The following is a 10,400-nucleotide window of genomic DNA, read 5'->3' as shown; positions in this document are numbered from 1 at the left end:
CTTCTTCATCATCAAAGACCTCATCAATGATCATTTTAGGGATGGGGATTCTTTTCGGTGCTTCCCGAGTTTCTTTCTCTGTAGCTGAAAGTGTAGGTGCGAATATTAGACTAACTCATCAATCAGGGCAGACGATTCCACTTACCTCCAAGTCGAAGTATTTGCGCCCGATAATCTCCAGTGTTGTCGCTGTCAACTTGGTCCTCCCAATGTACAACATACACTGTTTTGCTGTCGAAATCCGTCTCGTGCTCCGGATGAAAATCGCGGATGTCATCCACTCAAACAAAATACCAGCGAGTGTCATGCATATGGTCGTGATCGAGAAACCGAACTAAGGCATACATTGCAAAACAAATCGCATGTATACAACGCGCTAAAATGATTGCTGCACAGACTACCGACTGTCAAGACTAGAACGGCGTGGATTGTGGATGGCCCAGCTCAGCCACGCACAGCCATCCGACCAAGCAGTCAAGGCTTCCTGGCCAGACCTGAATTTGTTTATGCGCACAAACTGAATATGCAGTGATAACATTATCAACCCGCCGTGGTTGCTCAGTGGCTATGGTGTTGGGCTGCTGAGCACGAAGTCGCGGGATCGAATCCCGGCCACGGCGGCCGCATTTCGATGGAGGCGAAATGCGAAAACACCCGTGTACTTAGATTTAGGCGCACGTTAAAGAACCCCAGGTGGTCGAAATTTCCGGAGTCCTCCACTACGGCGTGCCTCATAATCAGAAAGTGGTTTTGGCACGTAAAACCCCATAATTTAATTAATAACATTATCAAAGAGGTGGCCTAAGTGAGTGAAAATTTTTAACACAGAATTGTTGCTGGGTATCAAAATAAAAACATATAATGCTTTTTAGTCGCTTTTGTAATTTAGCTGCTTCATAGCCGACGCAATCCAGATCTTAAAACATTTGCGCCTATGTTTGCCCGGGTTTGCACTTTGTGGCCTCAAATATTTTAGCTCAAGCGTACACTTCGTCTCTTTTTTTAATTAGTTCGAAATGTTTATATCGCAGTGCGAATTGTAGCCTGTTCCGCCGTCACGTCTAAGCGGCGCAAGCTCTATTTAGAGCCATTCTTTGAAGGGAACGAGCTGCCGAGATCAACGAGGTACAGGGCGTCTCGCCCCGTGGCGAACACCAGCGAAGAGCAAAGCGTGATGTCGGACGGTGTTCCTGCTGCTGACGAACCCTCTGGAAATTCAAGAGTTTGCATGAACGACTGGTCAAATGAGGAAGTCGACGAGTGCGAAAATTTTGGGCAGAGCGTCCACAAGGAACGCCATGCACAGAACGCAAATGAAAATCGTGAAGGTGAAGATAGCGGCTTCGAGCCATTTCCTAGTCTAAGCTCTGATTTCTCGGCAGAAGACATCGTGACCCTAGTCATGGACTTTGCGGTCAGCTTTGATTTATCGTGGACACAAGTAGCGCACTTGATGAAGCTAGTCAGTTTTTTACTGAAAAGAAACCATTTCCCAGACACAAAGTTCCTTTTCAAGAAGCTTGCGGGGATCTCGAGTGAAAGCATGGTCTTTCATTTCTACTGTCCTGAGTGTGTGTGCCTTCTTGGCGAATGTGACGCAGACTTCAAGAAAAGGAAAGAAATGAAAGCAACATGTGCGCAACGTGTACAGGAGATACCCTTACGGTGCAAGGAAGTTTATTTCTGAGTCTTCCCATGGGGCAGCAGATCGCTTCAATTCTATCATCTGAAAAAATTTCCAGGGCGCTGAAAAGCTCTTTAGATGTACTGTCACATCGTTTGTCACATCGTTCAGAGGCCGCCTTCATGACAGACATTACAGACGGGAGTTTCTATCAGCAGCAACGCAAGGATCTCGGTCTCAGTGCTATGGACTTGATCATGACGATAAACTCTGATGGAAGTCCGGTTTTCAACTCGTCAAAGTTTTCAATATGGCCCATTCAGATGATAGTTAATGAGTTGCCTCCAGGATTGCAGTCCAAAAATTTTACAGTTGCCATGCTCTAGTACGGCCAGTGCCATCCAGATATGACATTGGTGCTGGAGGCATTTGCCAAGAAAATGGACTCTCGCCGAGACTGGGATCAACTGGACGTGTAACGGAGAGCCCTTTCACTCAAAAGTGAGCAATTCCTTCTATTTGTTTTGGTAATTTTCATCTAGAAAATGTAAAGGTACATCATCTATCCCTCCACACAATTCCACAACCAAAAAATGAAGAAACACATTTAAAAAGCTTTTCGTTTTCTTTTTGGAAGCGCCATTTGTGTAATCTGATTTTGACTGCTGTATAGCATGTCAAAAACTAACCAACCTGCAAAATAACTTTATTTTTAAAGTGAGTTGCAAAATTGAATTGCAATTCTTTTTTTTAGTCACGTTATTCCAAAGAATAATGTTATTGTTGTCAGAAGACCAATTGTCAACACATAAGCTTTTGAGCGAAGTGTAATGTACCAGTTTTACACGGCCACTTGCAATCGCCATTGAGCCCGATTCGGGTAGAAATTCTGGACCACAGTTGGCACCCTCGCGCAGCTTGCGCGAAGGAGCCGATCTGGACCGAGAAATTCTATCCCAACTGGGCTCGATCGCAACTGAAAGTGCACCATTTGAAAACCATATGACAACTTCCCGTTTTTACATGAAAGACCTCATTTTCCTTTTTCCGTCTTTACAGGTCTACTGTTTCACTGGTATGGCTGATGCCCCAGCCAGGGCTCTGATGTAGAACACGGTCCAGTATAATGGATACTTTGGGTGTGGCTGGTGTTTATACCCTGGCAAGTGCATTGAAGGTAAGCAAACTCACTTTTATACAAAAACATTTAGCTGACTGCATTTCAATCCGTGTATGGGCTTTACCATCACTATTTTGCCACTGTAATTTGGTTTACGCATTCTTATTTCCTCAACACAAATTTGTGTTTTGAGCATTGTTTTTGCAAAGTAGTTTTACCTCAAGTAAAGGTCAGTGTGCATTCGTAAATACCAGCCTTTCTTTTCTTTCTTTTTTTTGCTTGTACAAACTTTTTGAAAGCTTAATGGGAACTTCACATCAGCATGCACTGACGCAGCTGTTGGGAGTGTCACATGTATTCAGGGATATTAATACAAGTTGGAATATCAATTATTTATTGCAGCAAAGGTTTATTAGCCTACCGGTTAGTTTTGTACTTAATTTATTTCCTTTATATTTATTCGGCGAGAACAGTCAAGTATCCTGTCGGCGCCACAGCTGTGCCCGACAGGACTAAAGAAGGAATGATTGAACACATGGCTTAAGCTCACAGAAGTGGAGTGAATGTTCGGGGAGTGAAGGGGCCATCCCCACTGGTAAATTTGTTTGGATTTGATACTGCGTGGGGCTTCACCCCTGACTACATGCACTGTGTTTTGCTTGGAGCGACACGCCAGTTTATGGAGTTGTGGTTGTCTGGTGTTGGGGCTCCGTATTACATTGGATCACATCAATGTGTTAGGACAATTAATCAAAGGCTGTGTGCCATAAAGCCACCACAGTGCATCACACGCTTGCCGAGATCTGTTCAACTGAGAAAGTTTTGGAAGGCAAGTGAGTGGCAGCAGTGGCTTTTATATTTCACCCTTGTGTGTTGATGGAATGTTGCCAGGCAAGTACATGAAGCACTTCAGCCTGCTGGTAAAAGCAATGTACGTTCTACTTGCAGATACTGTATCAGCTGAAGACATAAGGCAGAGCACAGAATGCCTTGTGCAATTTGTTGTTAACGTTCAATTCCTTTATTTGAAAAAAGAAAGGACATCAAACGTGCATTTATTGCTACACCTTGCTAAAAGTACTACAATGCAAGGGCCACATTGGGCACACTCTTGCTTTGTTTTTGAAGCAGGAATAGGCAAGATTAAAAAATTCATTACTTCTGCAGAGTTGGTGCATACAAAGCAACTGCAAGTCGCCTTGTTAAAGATTTTGTGTGCTATGATATGTGCAAGGACAAATCGCTTGCCCTTTTAGGCAAACCAAGGCTTGTCAGTGTGCCTCTTCGTAGATTAATCGAGGCACAGGTCCCTCAGCAGATTACTGGCGCTGTTGAGGAACATGACAGAGTTCGTATCTCTGAGCATGTGTTCCACAGTGAACAATACCAAAGGCCTGACAGAACCGACTGCACAGCTGTACGACTGCCAAACAATATGCATGCAAAGGTACAGCATATTGTCTCGGTGAGGTGCAGCGACAGAAAGACAATTTACTTCGTATCGAAGAACTATGTTCTCTCTCTTTTGGCACAACACACATTTCAAGCATTCAAAAGTGGGTGGCAGAGAAGGTCACAGAGGTTGAAAACAGCTGCATGCCTTTGGATTGAATGTGATGGAATGCAATTTTTTTGCAATCTCGTCAATCGTTTCCAGTAATGAATCTTGTACTTAACTTTTGTTTACATTCAGTTTTTTTATGAAATAACTTTAAATATAAGCACAATTTGTGAGTACGCTTGCTATGAGCTGTATACATATTGTTACAGAACAAAATCGGAAGTGCCTTTGCACTCTGTGAAGAAGGGTCACCAGCGAAGCTGTGTATGTGGGCCCCTTAATGGCAAACTGCACCTCCGCCGCGGGTCGGCCCGGCATTGCACTATCTTCAGCATCGGCCCACATATGGGGAGTGCTTAATGCCTGCTTCACCTCTGCCGCCGGTCGTTGGAGGTGATGCTTAGAACATTTAATGTCATGGTTTTCAGGAAATTAGTATTCAGCAAAGTTTAAACTAGCTACAGCATCCCATTTAAAGCTTAAAATGTTTGTGTTGTTCAGTTCCTCTGGATAAATTGTTGAATGTTAATAACAAATGAGTGTTACTTCCTCTGGTATCTTTGAATGTTACTAATAAAAGTTTCCGAAAACATCCTTTAGTACAACGCTAAAGACCATGCGGCTGGCAACTCCACACTGTATTAGAGGTTGGATTGCGCAACATTTTGACGAGACACACAGAAGAGACACATCACAGAGCCGGAACCCATCAAGGACGTTCTCTCGAAGGGACCAAAGTTTGCCGTCCAACCTAAGCTCTCACCGCCAGCTCTTCTGGGTATCGTCAAGCGCGTCTCCAAGTCGGTTCCGGAAAGAAACTGATCACTGTTTGTCCGAAAGCATCGACGTTTTGGTGAGATGCAAGACACCTATGAACGTTGTTCCTGTCAAAAAAGCAGTGTCCTTCCTAAAGGAGCATTCGCTGGCTTTACTTCCCGCGGATAAAGAAGGAGGCTTCTTGGTGTTACCTAAGGAATTGTATTTATCTAAAGCAGCAGAAGCCATCAGAGGGACTTTTGACTGCCGCACCAGTGTCTACTTGTCTAAAGTAAAAAATGAAGCTAGGAAGTTGTGCGCCAAATGGAAACTGGATAATCTGAATAAGTCTCATGATAAAAAGAGAAAATTAAGCTTACAAATGTTCTTCACAGCAAAGACCCACAAGGTGGACTGCCCGCTTAGGGTTAATTGTCACTGCTAAAGACACCTGGCAGTTGCCGGTAGCCTCCTTCCTGCAGAGCAGGTTAAAATTACTGGAAGTTGACGACCTCTTTTTAATAAAAAACTCTGAGGAAGCTATTGCGTTCCTACGTGAAAATTCTGACAAGGGGTATTTGGCTTACTCTTTTGACGTCAAAAACTTATTTTACTCTATTCCTCACAAAGAGCTCTTGCTGTGCATTGAACAATGTATTGACAAATACGGAAACGTTGCCTTTCAAAATGATTCACAGATGCATGTTGAAGCCTTTTTAGAGTTGTTGTCCATGTATTTAAAATCCACCTACGTGTCTTGGAATGGAGACATTTTCCTTCAAAAACAAGGAATATGTGTAGGTTCGTCTATCGCACCGATTCTGAGTGACCTGTTCCTAGCCAAAATTGACAGAACCCTAGCTGTCTGCCTCATGAATTCACGGGTTGCTTCTGTGTTCAGGTTTTTTGGATGATTATTTAGTTTTACTGGACAACGTTGATAACAAAAATCAGTCGCTGTTGACACACCTTGAAGGAATTTTCAGAGAGGGGCTAGAGCCATTGGTGGTCACAAGTGAAGAGCCAGACGGTGGAGCAATTAGGTTTCTTGACTTAAAACTACGTCTGGGCGCCAGTCGTTGGCAATACGAACCGCGTGCAAATAAGCCTCTTTTGCCCTTCGAACCTGCGCATTCGAAAATCGTAAAACGAGGCATAGTTAAGTCATGTTACAGAAACGCGCTGCAAAAATCGAGCCATCATAGCATTGCTGACAGCTTTCGGGAGCAAACGTGCAGGCTCACGGAGGCAGGTTATCCTTTCCATTTATTAGTATCAGTGGTACAATGTTTGCTAAAGGAAATCGGAACCAGGGCACCGTTATCTGGGAAGGAGCCTTGCGGTCCAAGCACACGAGAAAAAAAATTGTGGTGATGCCGTACATTCATTCGATCGCGCACCGAGTAAAGAAAATTTGTAAAAGATGCGAGGTAAAAGTGGTGTTTTCTGCACCGGAGAAATTGCTGAGCATGTGTGCAAAGGTTAACCCAGGTGGCACACAGAAAAGAGGCTGCGAAACACAACACAGAAAGAAGTTCGTTGACTGCATTGAGGGAGTGGTATATTCCATTCCACTTCAGTGCGGCAGACAGTACATCGGACAGACTGGACGATGTTTAAACGAAAGATTAAAGGAACATGATTATAACGTTTCAAGAACAGTCGCCGGACACCTTGGGATACATTGTAGAGATTGCGGATGTCGGCCTTTCTTTCAGAATTGTAAGATTGTGAGCAAATATGGCGGCCAAATAACGCGGGAGATAATCGAAGCCGCTGAGATTGCGTGTTTGGGAAGTATGTGCGTGAGCACGCCCTCAGTATCCCTTAGTGCAAAGGAATTAGATTTCCTCATGCGCTAATCTGAAATTTCGTATCCTGGACTTTTTTGTGTGATGTCAAGTGCAGCAAAAACGATCACATGACGAAGCCGACTTGGCATTGGTAGATGTCAATGTTTGTCAAAACTATTTTTGTTTTTCGTTTATTTGTTTTTTGTCGCTACCGCCCTCCCCCCCCCCTGAGTATCTTTCTGTATTTATTCCACTGACAAGGGAATAAAACGATAGTTGCAAGTAGCGCTCTGTGGTGTGTGTCTCGTCAAAATGTTGCGCAATCCAACCTCTAATAGGCCATACCAACATGCCCAGTCATCAACCTTGGCAAGCTTCATCTCCACACTGTAGCACCTTTTGACATTGATGTCATCAACTTGACAAGTTCTGTGGCTTTGGGGCTTCCTGTGATGTCCCCCGAGCTCTGTTGACAATACCGATCGGTATGTTTGTGCATAGGGCATGATGGGAGACGATACTACTTTGTTGCCAGGCTGTTTGCCAGATGCAGTTATCAGGTGGCATGCTGAAGAGATTTCGCTTTTCAACTTTATTTCAGACATGTTACTGTGGCTTAGGAGGTCTCAACATAGAAAACTGAATAATTATTGGTGCGATTACTGCCTACAACATGAATATTTCGCTGACCATAAATGTGAAATAAAATTCTATCATTAGGATTAACCTAGAATAAGATTGTAAAATCAGTGACCTTAAAACCATGCTGCACGCTTAGAAAATGAATTGCAATTTATATGTTTCGACTCTTTTACCTCGAGTATGCCACTACGGCATAGAACTTGAAAACTAATAAACTTGTTAACTGGAAGCTATTCAGAACCGCTTTGTTACTTGCATGTAAAAGAATGTCTTATTGTCAGGACCTTTTCAAAGGTCACTGTACTTTTTCCAGGATATCTCTTCGATTGAATCTTGTGTGAAAATACAGGATTCCTGGTTGTCCTATATTATGTCCTCCTAGAACTTGCATTATCTGTTATTGTTTATTCATTTTTTCTTCTTTTGTACAAGAGTCTACTTTATTTTGCATGATCATGTTTGCTTTGTTGGCATTATTTTGTATTATTTGTGTATTCACGGCAGTATTTTGCATTGTTTGATATTTCATGTATTATTGTTTCTTTTGTTTTTGGTTCCTGTCCTGGCCGCGTAATATAATTTGTTTTGTCTACTACCTGAGAGGATGTCCCTCTACAGCTTTATGCTCAGGGAACTCCTTCTATATCTTCAATTTTATTACACATATTAGTAACTCAGTAAAACATGATTCTGATTCTGAAAAGTGAACATATCTAAAGCTGCCCACATGTATTTCATGGTAATGTCAGTGCTGTACTTATTAAAGATAGTGCTTTTTCTCTCGGAGGAATAAACAAATAAAACAAGCGTCCTGAGGCGATGTTTGTGCCCCTGTTAATGTGTTCCCTGAAGTATTCAGAAACCTCGTACTGCAACCAGTGACATGAATATTTGTGTAGAACACCATCTAAAACACTTCTCGAACATTTTCTTTTTCTTTGCTTTCAAGTTTCTTTTTTTGTCAGTGTTTATTCTTTGGCATATTATGTTTGCATTGAACAAGCAGTGTTTTGGTAATCTGTTCTTTATGTATGAACAGTATTTAGGCAGTCTCTTTTGCATTGTATATTTTTGTATGGATTTAATCATGTAACCCCTGCTCATGTGCCTTTGGATAAATGTAGTCACATAAATAAATATGTTAGGCTGTTCATCTAAAACATCACATGCTTTTTTCCTTTCAAACATGAAATAAAGAGCCTGAAGCATCTGATCTCAATGTGTAGACAGCTTCCATATAAACCTCACAAAATGATCTAATATAAATCACTGAAGGAATTGCTATTTATGAATTGTACATATAGATTGTAATTATGGTACTAACCAAAGATATGTTGGCACACATACAAGGATAGACACATAGGCGTGTGTCTTGAGACGGGGCTGGCCCTTTCCGAAATTTGACAGATACCTAGCCTTCGATTATACTGAAAAAATATTTGCGCCCCCTGTACCATTATTTTGCTTGCTCCCGCAGAAGAAAAACTGCATACAGGGGCCTTGACAATGCGGGTTCATCTGCAAATATTAGTACATCACCTCGCACCCTCTTGCCCCTCTATTCAAGAACGCAACTTAAGTTGAAGCCCATGTTTGACTTGATTTAATTGATGTCTGTATTGAATGCACCGGAGGAAACGCAATGACCATCCTGGGCACGTTCATGCCAGGTGTCAAAGTCAAGCATTGGCTCCAACTTAAGTTGCATTCTTGAATGCGCGGTTTATGTTTCACAATAAAATAATATGCACTTTTTCTCAATTTGAATATGCTAAGATCATTCAATGGCAACTTTCATAGTGCATGTGTCAGTTCCATCTAGATGCATGTAGAATACTACTATCATTATAGAAACAAGAACTACCCATTTTGAGATTCATAAAGTGAAGTTGCAGGTTAACTGCTTCATGTAAACTGTGCTACAATACGCCCATTTGGCTCCCAACTGCGAACATTTACTGCTCATCTGGTACTTACCTGAAAATTTCATGGCCAGTTGGCGCCCAACTGTCGAGCCAGTTGATTTCTACTCAGCCTCCAACTGGGACCAGTTGCTGGCCAACTGGTCTATACCTGGAAATAACATTCCCAGTTGGCTCATAGCTGAAACCAGTTCACTTCCACTTAGCCTTCAACTGGAACCAGTTGGTTACCACTGTGCCTCCGACTGGGACCACTTGCTTCCCAGTAGGCGCCCAGTAGAGCACCAGTTGTATTTCAACTGGGACCAATTGATTACCAGATGAAACTACTTAGTACCAGTTGTAACCACTTGAGTTCCCAGTTCAGGATTTTCACTAGAATTTGTCAAATCTAGGAGCTTAGCTTAGGCAGCCTTCGATTGTTGCATAGGTATTCCAGCCAAGAATTGCAGACAGCCACGTCCACAAAGTGAAAAAGCACTCCTAGGGTCCACTTTTTCGAACGAGTTTCCGTGGAGTACAAAAGCAGAATATCCAGCTTGTGAACACCACCCATTGACTCATTGTATTTTCTGTAATTTCTGGCTGGTGTACAAAGACATGCTATTTCTTTTGTTGGTTCCATCGCTTCACTTCAGATCACTGACCCACTCCAAGAGTTGGATGCAAGTGTGACAGTATTATTATCATTCCGAATAACAGCAGCAATGTCATCATCTGTGACACACTCCTCTGAGTAGTAGTAGTAGAAAACTTTATTGACAAGGAAAATGAAAGACTAGGAGAAATATACAGTGGTTGGTGTTTTTATTTCAAGACTCCACTGGCCTTGGCCGCCGCTCTAGCCTGCTCAACGAGTGTGTGCTGCTGATCAAGCTCCGAGCTGAGCAGAGAGGTCTCCCATTGCTCCTTCGTTCTATGTGTTGTGATGTCCGGGGGTTTCGGGCCCTTACATCCCCATGTAATGTGGTATGCATCGGGA

General features: G+C 42.6%; 1 pseudogene; it reads left to right on the top strand.

Annotated features, from left to right (window-relative positions):
• The first annotated feature begins 1,174 nt into the window (after positions 1–1,174).
• LOC142558277 (uncharacterized) lies at positions 1,175–8,656 on the top strand (annotated as a pseudogene).
• Positions 8,657–10,400: the final 1,744 nt, after the last annotated feature.

This window comes from Dermacentor variabilis, chromosome 9 (genome assembly GCF_050947875.1).
Source record: "Dermacentor variabilis isolate Ectoservices chromosome 9, ASM5094787v1, whole genome shotgun sequence".
Taxonomy (NCBI): Eukaryota; Metazoa; Arthropoda; class Arachnida; order Ixodida; family Ixodidae; genus Dermacentor; species Dermacentor variabilis.
The sequence above is the reverse complement of the archived record's forward strand: the minus strand, read 5'-3'. Positions and strand labels throughout refer to the sequence as shown.